Here is a 10,164-nt window from a genome sequence, read left to right as displayed (position 1 = left end):
GACTAAACTTTCTTGAAAGATAATTTTATCAGATGGAGGCATGCTTGGATCTCCAGTTGCGGCCACTGTATTGATGTAAAAAAAGTTGCATGGTGAGAGAAGGATTAAATATTGAAGCATACATGTTTTGAAAGTTTTCTTGGACATAATTATCATTTATTAACTCGTTAAACTGTACCCATGAAACACCGGATTACACCATTTACAATGATATTATCAACAAAGAAATAATACCAATTAAATTAAAAAAAATACCTTTTGTTTTTTTACTTGTTCGAGTTGATGAGTTTGTTCCACCATTGCTACTTCTACTGGTATGGCTAACTGCAGATTGCATACCATCGCTATATGTATCATGATTTTGCCTCCTACTCCGTTTGTACTCGCGATTTCTTTGCAGATAGACATCACGCTGTTCTGGAGTCATACGCAAGTATCTTTCCCGATTATTATAACGCTTTTTCTCAAGAGCATTTGTTGGCCCAGCACCTCTACACTCAATTGAGGAAGTATTATGATCACTATATACAGCAAATAGATTTACCGAATGCTGAGTTCTAGCAACAGAATCGCCCACAGACTGAACAAAACCTTGTGCTGAAGAGGATGCTTGGACACAACCTGTGAACACTAATTTACTAAGTTATAATTGTTCATGTGTACATACTTTCAGAAAAAAAAAGTATCATATGAGACAAACTCCATACCAGGTTTATCTTCCAATGATTGTCGGCAATCAGCCACATTAGTGATATCTCTAAATGGATCATGTGCTTGTAATCCAAGCGACCTTGGTAATTGATTGTTTAAGTTTTCCTTGCCTGCCCTCATATATGAGTTCTAATCATACACAAATTAAATCGAGTCGCTGCATGACAAAGTATACCATCAAAAAATTGTTCAATGTGAGATTCTCATAGTTTTATCTTGTATGGCAACATATAAGATCGGACTTAAAAAACCGAAAAGCTTATAGACATAAACACAAACACTTGAAGGTCGAAATTTAGGATATTTGCATTATTTGATATCCCCTTGACTGGATTGTACAAATCATCAATGTAGAAAAACAAAAGGCTTTTTGCACATAAACACAAACAGTTGGTGGTCAAAAATTATAATGCGAAACATTATTTGATTTAAGTAGGATCGGAAGGCACAAATCAATAAGTCAAGAAAAACTGGCTATAATACCAGAATTATTATACGATACCTGTTCCTCAACTTGGTGAAATTGAATGATATATGGCCAGTACGGCAGTGCGTGGTCCAAATTCCAGTAGCACCCGTGCAGCTCTCCAACGATCCCTCCTATATCCACGGGATATTGTAGTGGGCGAGAAGACACCCAGCACACCGGATTTGTGTTCGAGAATAAACGCCTAGAGCAGCTCAATGATGACAGGAGGTTAGCGCGAATTGATGCCCCGGCTGGAGTGGCGAGGTAGAGGGAGGAGCGTAGCGCGATCTGCTGACCGGATCCAAGGATCGGATTGGTGAGGGAGAGGGAGAGGGAGAAGGAGAAGCGATTGGAAGGGTGGGGATTAAGGTGTGACGGATGTGCGATTGATGGGGTGGTTTCATTCGGTTTAGGAAACGCGGATCGACAAAGGGGATGAGCTTGGCGGTGGTATGAGCAGTCACGCGGCGGAACAGTCGAGGTAATTTTGTCGGTGGAGCTTCCAGTTGGTTCCAGACTACAGTTGCGCGCCTTGGAGTCCCTATAAAGCGCGCGCGCGGCGAATTCAACTTTTCACTCATGTCCACGTGGAAGGATCTTGTGCAGCACATGACTTGATCTGACGGCCAGCAGCTCCTGGATTTGCCAATTCACAGTCGTCGGATTGAGCACATCCAACGGCTGATAGCAAAAGTTATTCCCACACTATATAGGGGTATAGATGTATCCATATGCCACCATCGTACATGCCCTGATCGGGCGCGCGCGTGTACCACCCGGAAGCCGGCCGGCGCGTGCTGTCGCCGCCTCGCTGCTCCCTCCGGGGTCCCTCGCAGCTCAGGGTGCAAGCGGGGCGGGTTGCGGCTGCCCGCCGGACGCCAAAGCGGGAGCCAACTGGTTTAGCGGGCCAACGCGGCTGCCCGCCTCAAGCCGCATGATTATTAGCGGACAATGCGGCAGCCCGCATGTGACCCCAAAGACCCGCCAGGCACATGTACTGTACAGCTCCGTCCCAACGTTGTACAGTCACAAATTCATCACAAGACTACAAGAGCCACATGTACCACGGTAAGCTGCTTGTTTCAGCCTTTCAAGACAGCAATGTGCGCACATCAGCGTACTCATTGAGCAAACTAGTAGTATGTACAACAGCAAGAGAACCCTTTGATTTCTTAAACATTTTGCTCATTCAGTAGACTCAACAGTGTTAAAACATATTACTGCAAAAGGTAAGTGGCATGAATTACTACAGCTAAATTCAACAAGATAGCAAGAATTCAATTAACTACTATAGCTAAATCAGGAGACTCCTGATATGAAAGTGACTGATAATATACAAAAAGCTTCAGATGCTTCGTCACTTGTACAAAAAGCTTGATCTTCTGGGCTTAATACTGCTGCGGATGCCGGTGCCGAGGGTCTCCAAATATACTGCTACTGATGCTGAGGGTCTCCAAATATACTGAACGGAGGTTCTGCATATGAATAAGGTATACGATATTTAGCCAATGGATGAAATTAGAATACACTCGAGAGAAGAACAGGAAGTTGTCTCCAACCGCTATGTATCTCATCTTCTAAAAAAGAACTTCACTGCCAAACTAAACTCATAAGAAAGTTTGCAAGCTCTGACTTCAACTAAAATATGTATATAAGTTAGCTAGCTTTTGTGGAAATTAAATGCATTTTACTAGTTAACCTGCTGTTGTGATTATTCAAGGAAAAGAAACAAGCATGCAGAGTTTCAGGTCCTGAAACTGAAACAGAGCAAAAAAATGTAAACATGGAAAAAACTGATGTTTATGTATCTCACCTTGACAAAAACTGATGTTCACTACCATTATACAGATTAATGCCTCTACAGTGGTAGGAAGCAATCTGGTCCTATAGTCATTGAGTATTCTTCCTCCAGTGGAGAAGGCCGACTCTGATGCTACACTAGATGCAGGTGCAGCCAATACATCCTTTGCTATCCGAGATACTATGGGATACTTGTGTGCATTATTGGACTACCAACATAGTATGTCGAACCCATCTTCTTGCGGGCAAACATCATCTTTTAGGTAAATATCAAGTTCACTCAGCTTTGCTCGATTTTCTTGATTTTGCTTAACTTGTTTGTTCCATTGATCCCATGGGTTATCAATACTTGTACCAACATTGTTGGTTCCTTGATCATTTCCCATATTTGACTCACCCTCATGCATAGAATATTCAACAAATAGATCTTTGAATGTTCTCTTCACTTTAGCAAGATACCTTGTTGCATCACTTTCAAGTCCAGATTTTAAGCAGAACTCCAAGAATTTAAACTTGTACCTGGGGTCGAGTATGACCGGAAGACAAATGGTCAAGAATGACAGCTTCCAATACTTCATGAACTTCTTCTTGCATTGCTTCAACCATGGATTTGATGACAATATCCTTATGTTTGGTCTCTCTTTGCAATATTAGATGAATTTTCCAATGTTCGTGGAAATACAAATGAGATGTTGGATATAATGTACGGGACACCACCATAGTTGCATCGAGGAAAACCTCTAACAAGCTGCAAACAAATTCTGCCGTTTCCCATTCAACATTTGTGGGTTGACATGTAAATGTGGTGTCCTGCAACTTCATAGCGGCAAATTCTCTCCTATACTCCAGGGCTATTTTGATCATCAAATGCGTTGAATTCCACCGTGTAAGGACGTCCAGAGATAGGCTCTTTTTGCAAGCAATGCCTTCTTGTGCAACTATTTCCTTAAATTTCTGTTTCCGAGTGGGGGAGCTTCTAACAAACTTGATGCTTTCCCTGATATTATCCACGGCTCTTGAGTTGACTTGAAGTCCACATGTCGGCGGTTAAAGAGACACGGGAGATTAAGTTCTGCATAGCCTCTCAAAGCTTTGTCCTTTGTTCATCAAATAGAAGGAGGCAACCAAGTGTTATTGTCATCCTAGACACCACCTCAAATGTTGGATTCAGACTATGCACAAATCGCCTAAACCCATCATATTCCACTATGGAGAATGGCAATTCATGAACGACAATCATCCTCATCAACTCCCAATGTGCTCTGTCGGGGTCATTTTTCCATTTTTCTACACTGTTTGGATCAGGTTGTGGCATGGCTGATTTAACCGAGTCGAGAAACTCATTGACCTTGCCTCTTTCCTCACAAACTAACAAATCCTGATGCATTGAACCAGCTATTCTTGTACAAATAAAAACTCTCTTGCAATATTTACAGTGTGCTTCCTTGATTTTGTTGCCATCATACACAGGATCATAATCATTCCAGATTTCAGATTTAAGTTTCCTTCTTTTTCTTTTATGTGAAAGACCTAAGGAATTTGAGATGAACAAATAACTTATGCCAAGACATTTGCGATATGCGCACAATTGACATTAAAACTTAACGTGTGTGCAGAATAGACATTAAAACTTACGAGGAATCTGAGGCAGTGTTGGCGATGATCGTTTCACACCTAATCTTGGAGATGCCTGAGATAACACGACATTAACCCCTGGGATCCCACTATGGGCACCAGTAACGGTGACCTCAGGCTCTTCTTTGCGAGTCTTTGCTTTTCTCCTAAGTAACCTGTTTTCAATCATACAAATAATGCATAAGTAAGAGCACAATTTTCAATTAATTTGTATCTGGTTGCAAACAATACTGGGCCCAATTGCAAATAATATATAAGTTAACATTTGCATTTCCAATCTCTACATCTAGTAGTTCTTGAGCTCTCATGTATGTAAACATATGAACTATTCAAAAGAACTATCTCAGTTCGCCCTCTCTCTGTCCAAGCTACTAATACAAACAGAGAGTAGATGACCCATCAAGATTAAAAGGCAAGGGAGCTACATGTACCTTGGTGAGGATCTTGGGTCATTGGGACAAGGGAACAAAGTGTTGCAGCTGCATCGACTTCATCAGTTGACACATGCCCTTTGTTCTTGGATGCATGCCCTTTGTTCTTGGAGGATAGGAAAGGGCGCGGCAAGGTTGCCGGAGCCCTTGCTGAAGCGGAAGGTGACGAAACAACAGCTCCAATCAAGGAGGGAAGCGACGGAGAAACCACAGCTTCAGCATGTGAGGGAGGCAGTGGAGGGACAACATCTCCATCGAGGATTTCAGTAGGGCAGTCCCGATGTGGAGATGGCGCCGTCGACACCACCATGATTGCTCAATAAACAAGGAGTTCTTCTGACCGTATATCACAGAAACGCAAGGAACCTACACCCAGGCAAAATATACATGAGCACTGCATCATATACATCAACTTAATGAGAATACCAAAGATGATAACACTTTATATGGCTTGAAATTCTGTCAACAAAGGGACAGCAGCCTACAAATCGACCGCTCCAAGATTCTCGCACATCTACGCCCACAAGCACAGCCTACCAGGCTAACAACACGAATAGCAGATCCGTGACATCAGGAAACTGCAGCAACGATGAATCCCCCGTAACTAATCAACCAGTGGACCAGTCGCTGCGCGAGGACGCAACTTTGAACCAGAGCAAGAAAGGGGAAGGGGAAGGGGGAGAAGCCCGTACCCGGCGAGGACGTCGAAGTTCCGCAGCAGGCCGTCGGGGCGTGCGCACAAATTGGGAGGGGACTTGGCGGTGGCGCCGGAGGCGAGGGTGGCCGGGAGGTGGAGGGCGTCAGCGGCGAGGAGCAGGCCGTCGTCGAGGAGGTGGCGAAGGAGAAGCGTCAGGTGGGCGAAGTAGCAGCAGCCGCCGCCGTCGCCGCCATCGTGGGTAGGCACTACGTTTTTTGTTCGAAGCTAGGTTAGGACTTATGCGGGATGTGCGGGATTGCGGCAAGCCGTTGGACTCAGCGGCGTGACCGCTTAGGCCCGTTACACACGAGGCGGTCAGCCCAATGACATTTTGCGGGCTATTTTTGCGGGGCGGCGTGGCGGCCGAGCGGGATGTCCCGCGCCGCTTGCACCCTGACTCGCAGCCACCCACGCACAGCGCAGCCACAGTGCGGCTCAGGCCGGCTTTGCTTATCTCATTTGGGGTCCAGACCGCCTTATCTCATTCGTGGCACGGAAGCCGGAGACGAGGCCGAGCTCAGCCCCCCACCGACGCGAGGTTCGTCGCGTCTCCGGTGGCAGCTTGCTGGGGCTCGTCCCACCGCACTGTGGACTCTGTGACAGTCTGCATGCACACGTACGTACAGTACAAAGGTACAGGGCAAAGGTCTTTAAAATATCGTCCCACATCTGATATCTGCCATAGGAAATTCAAATCACGTCTCTCCACCAGCTCTCCTCATTCGATCAATTCTCGCGATGCACAGTGACGGCACTGAAATGATTGTTTATTTCATCATTTGGCAGGTGCGACGTTCATGCGTGGCATTCATGGCCGCGCCGGCCGCAGCCTACCGTCGACCGGCCGGACCTACGCACACTGTACCGCTGTACGTATTTCACCGGAGCAGCGGTGACCATGGCCTGGTGGTGCGGAGCGCGCACGCACGGCCGTGGGCCGGGGCGCAGGCGGAAGGCGACGCGGGCGGACGGACGTACGGCGATGTGCGTGCATCTGCATGCGGTTGGCGAATGGCAACCAGCTGTACGTAATCATGGCGAGGGCAAAAGACACACGTCGACATATGTTTCCTCTGCACTGCTTTGGCTCTTGGACTCTGCGACGCTCACGTCGGTTTGCTCGTTCCATCCTACTCCTGCCTGGTGCTTGTGCCTGCTGCCATCCATTTTCCATTTGTCTAATTTTTTGTTTTGAAAAATGTTACGGTATTATAGTAATACAATCACACGTTTTTCACTCCTGTCTGACAGAGCTAACTCTTTCTCGGGAATACGCTTGAAAGCGTATCTTTGCATTGATAGGGGATAGAAAGTACAAGTTTACATCGCGGTTGCGTGCACAAGAAAGCGCTACCCCGATGCAAGCGAGCAGTGGAATGGGATGCTCAGCCCTACAAGATCAGTTACATTACAGGAATAATAGTGCTAAGCCCTTTGGCTCCGGCGCTGGTCCAGGAGCGTGCCTCTTCCTGAATTGCCGCTAGGAGAGAGGCGGTGGAGGGAGCTATCTTGTCGAAGATCACAACATTACGATAGCGCCAAATGGACCAAGCCGTAAGCACCGCATGTCCAGTCGTTATCACCTTGGGGTGATTGTGAATGTTTGATGCACATTTGCGAGTTAACCGTGGGTAAATACAGGAGATTGTGACAGAGTAGCGTGAGCGTGCCGAGCAGCAAAACTGCATTGGACAAACCTGCAGGCAGTCAGATCCAAAAAAGACTAGTAGATTTTGTGATGTCAAGAGCGTTGTTTTTCCTTGTTTTTGGCCGCAGTATATTCACTGCAGTTTTGTATTTTCCTTGACAAATTCATCCAGCTTCCCTCATGATATATGTCGCATACTAATATGAAGTTTCACATGGTACAGAACTTTTCGAGAGAGCAAAAGGAATAAATATCACAGTGAATCGGCGCTCCAAGACGATGCCCCAAAGAGGGAGAACGTCATCAAAGTCTCCGTCGTCATCCGATCTGGAGAAAGAGGGGCATGCCATCTGCAACTGCCGACGCACCTAAGCGGTGCCAACTGTCGTGGTTCTAAGCCTGACAGTGATGTAGGGGGGTACGTATGGAGAGGCAGGATCTTAGCTGTGGAGAAGTTGTAAGCACGCAAGGTTTACGAGTTCAGGCCCTTCTCGGAGGAAGTAATAGCCCTACGTCTCGGAGCCCGGAGGCGGTCGACTGGATTATGCGTGTATGAGTTACAGAGGTGTGGACCCTTGTCTCGGAGGGGGGGGGTGGCTTATATAGAGTGCGCCAGGCCCCCGGCCAGCCCACGTTACCAAGGGTTCAATGTTCATTAAGGCGAGGCGTTACTGGTAACGCTAGTAATAAAGTGCTATGATGACCATAAAAAGTTATTTAATGACCGATCGTTAGCGTGCGGAGTGACTTTAGGTCTCCTGGCCGTCGAGTGGTTGGACCTTGGTCGAGTGATTGCTTCTTGGTCGAGTGTCTTCGAGTCTGTCGAGTGGAACACCTTCAAGTCGATTGAAAGGTGATTTCTTCTAGAGATGTCCTCGGGTAGGGTAGGTAGGACAGGTCCATGACCCTACCCTAGGTACATAGCTTCATCATTAGCCCCCGAATGGATCGAGGTTTGAGTGGGGAAGGATTTGAGAGCTTCTCCGACTCGTTTTTCATGTCGTGAGCATATAGTTTCAGATCAACGGGCCTGAGTGATGGCAGCAACTTCCTTTCCAGTCGCCTTGATCCATTCTTAATTCCTTGTCGAGTGGGTTTCTTTACTTGTAAGGCTCCGAGTGATGGTGTGGAGGAGATCCTTGGTCTGACAAGTTATTCGCTGCCCGCGGATTTAGTGGGATCCGAATTTTGGGAAGCGCGCGGGACGGGGGAGGCCGCAGTAATCGGACGAGATAGAGCGGAGCCGCCTCGATCCCCGCGCCACCTTTTTCGCCACGTATCGCTCGTGCGGTCGTTGCGGGATTTGACAGGGCCGCCTGGGCCTACCCGTCAGCCACTCGGGAGCGGCCTGATATAAAGCGCCTGGACCGGAGTCCCCCGAGCAGTGCATCCCATTACCTCTTCTCTCCCTCACGTCCCTCCGCCGCGCTCGCTCTCGCCCTAACACCACCGCACCGCACGCGCCTCGCCGGCGACAATGGGGAGGGAGAAGACAGCGGCTCTGGAGCGGGCCAAGAAGGCGACGGCGAAGTCGAAGGGGAAGGCGACCAGCCGGGGCGGATCTTCCTCGCGGTCTGGCCTGCCGAAGGGCTGGATCCAGGGCGACTGGATCCACTCGAGGATCTGCCAAGACGACCTCGACGACTTGGCCGAAGGGGGGCTGATCCCCTACGACGCGGCGCGGCTTCCGGGGAAGGAATCCGAGCCGCAGCCTCGGGAGGGTGAGCGCGTTCTTCTTGCCACCCACGTCGACCGTGGGTTTTCCTTGCCTCCTCATCCTTTCTTCCGAGGGTTTCTGAACTTCTTTGGGGCTCAACTCCACCATTTTACCCCCAACTCAATCGTTTATCTTGCCGCGTTCATTTCCTTGTGTGAGAACTTCTTGGGTTGTCGACCTCACTGGGGTCTTTTCAAGCATATCTTCACTTGTCGCTCCCAGACAGTGAAAAGGGCTAATCCGAGTGACGAGAGGACCCAAGTGATCCAGATGTGTGGGGGTCTTGGCATCCAGACGAGGGGAAAAAGCTCCTTTCCGGCCATGATTCTCCCCGATTCAGTTCGCGGATGGCAGTCGACCTGGTTCTACTGCAAAGACCAGTCGACGCCAGGGCAATCGACTGGCCTCCCTCCTTTTACCATGGACCGAGTGGAAAAACCCTCCCCTTTGAAGGTGCTCCCGGAGGAGAAGGAGCACGTGCAGGTGCTGGTCGACCGAGTGGTCCAGCTTATTCGCGACGGGGTCACTGGTATGGATCTCTTGGAGGTCTTCCTTCAACGGCGCATCCAACCTCTCCAAGCCCGAGACCATCCGATGTGGATGTATTCGGGTCTTGAAGACTCCACTCGGATCCACCCGGAGGAGGTCGACGACGACACGCTGGAGAAGTGGCTGTCTGGCATTACCGGGAATAAGGACAATCCCAGGGGAGCCAGGAGAGTCCCTCCATTCGACCAGTCCCACGCACCCGAGCAGGTCTGATTCTGAGTTTTTGCTTGTAATCTGAGTTCACTCGCGCAGCCGTCTGTATTGCATCGACTGACTTTGTTCTCCCTGCTTTCTTTCAGGCCATTATTGAAATGTATTCCATGCCCAACGGGGAGCAAGAGCAAGCTCTGGAAGGCGAGGGGCGAGTGGCGGCGAAAACGGCGAGGGGGCTTCCGATGGTGAAGGGGACAGAGGGAGCGACGACTCAAGCGCTGGAGAAGAAGTCGAGTCGCCTCCTCGCAGGGAGAGGCGATCCAAGCTTGACCAAGAACAGCCGAGTGCTCGCGA

General features: G+C 48.5%; 1 long non-coding RNA gene across 1 annotated transcript; it reads right to left on the bottom strand.

Annotated features, from left to right (window-relative positions):
* Positions 1-2,348: 2,348 nt before the first annotated feature.
* Positions 2,349-6,053, bottom strand: LOC123148735 (uncharacterized). The gene is made up of 5 exons (XR_006474097.1): positions 5,739-6,053; positions 5,047-5,412; positions 4,616-4,770; positions 2,994-4,510; positions 2,349-2,655 (listed from the first exon to the last, which is right to left on the bottom strand). It is a non-coding gene; the product is annotated as an uncharacterized lncRNA (long non-coding RNA).
* Between the last annotated feature and the right edge of the window lie 4,111 nt (positions 6,054-10,164).

Source organism: Triticum aestivum, chromosome 7A (genome assembly GCF_018294505.1).
Source record: "Triticum aestivum cultivar Chinese Spring chromosome 7A, IWGSC CS RefSeq v2.1, whole genome shotgun sequence".
Classification (NCBI taxonomy): domain Eukaryota; kingdom Viridiplantae; phylum Streptophyta; class Magnoliopsida; order Poales; family Poaceae; genus Triticum; species Triticum aestivum.
Note: the sequence above shows the minus strand (reverse complement) of the source record. Positions and strands in the feature narration are given on the sequence as shown.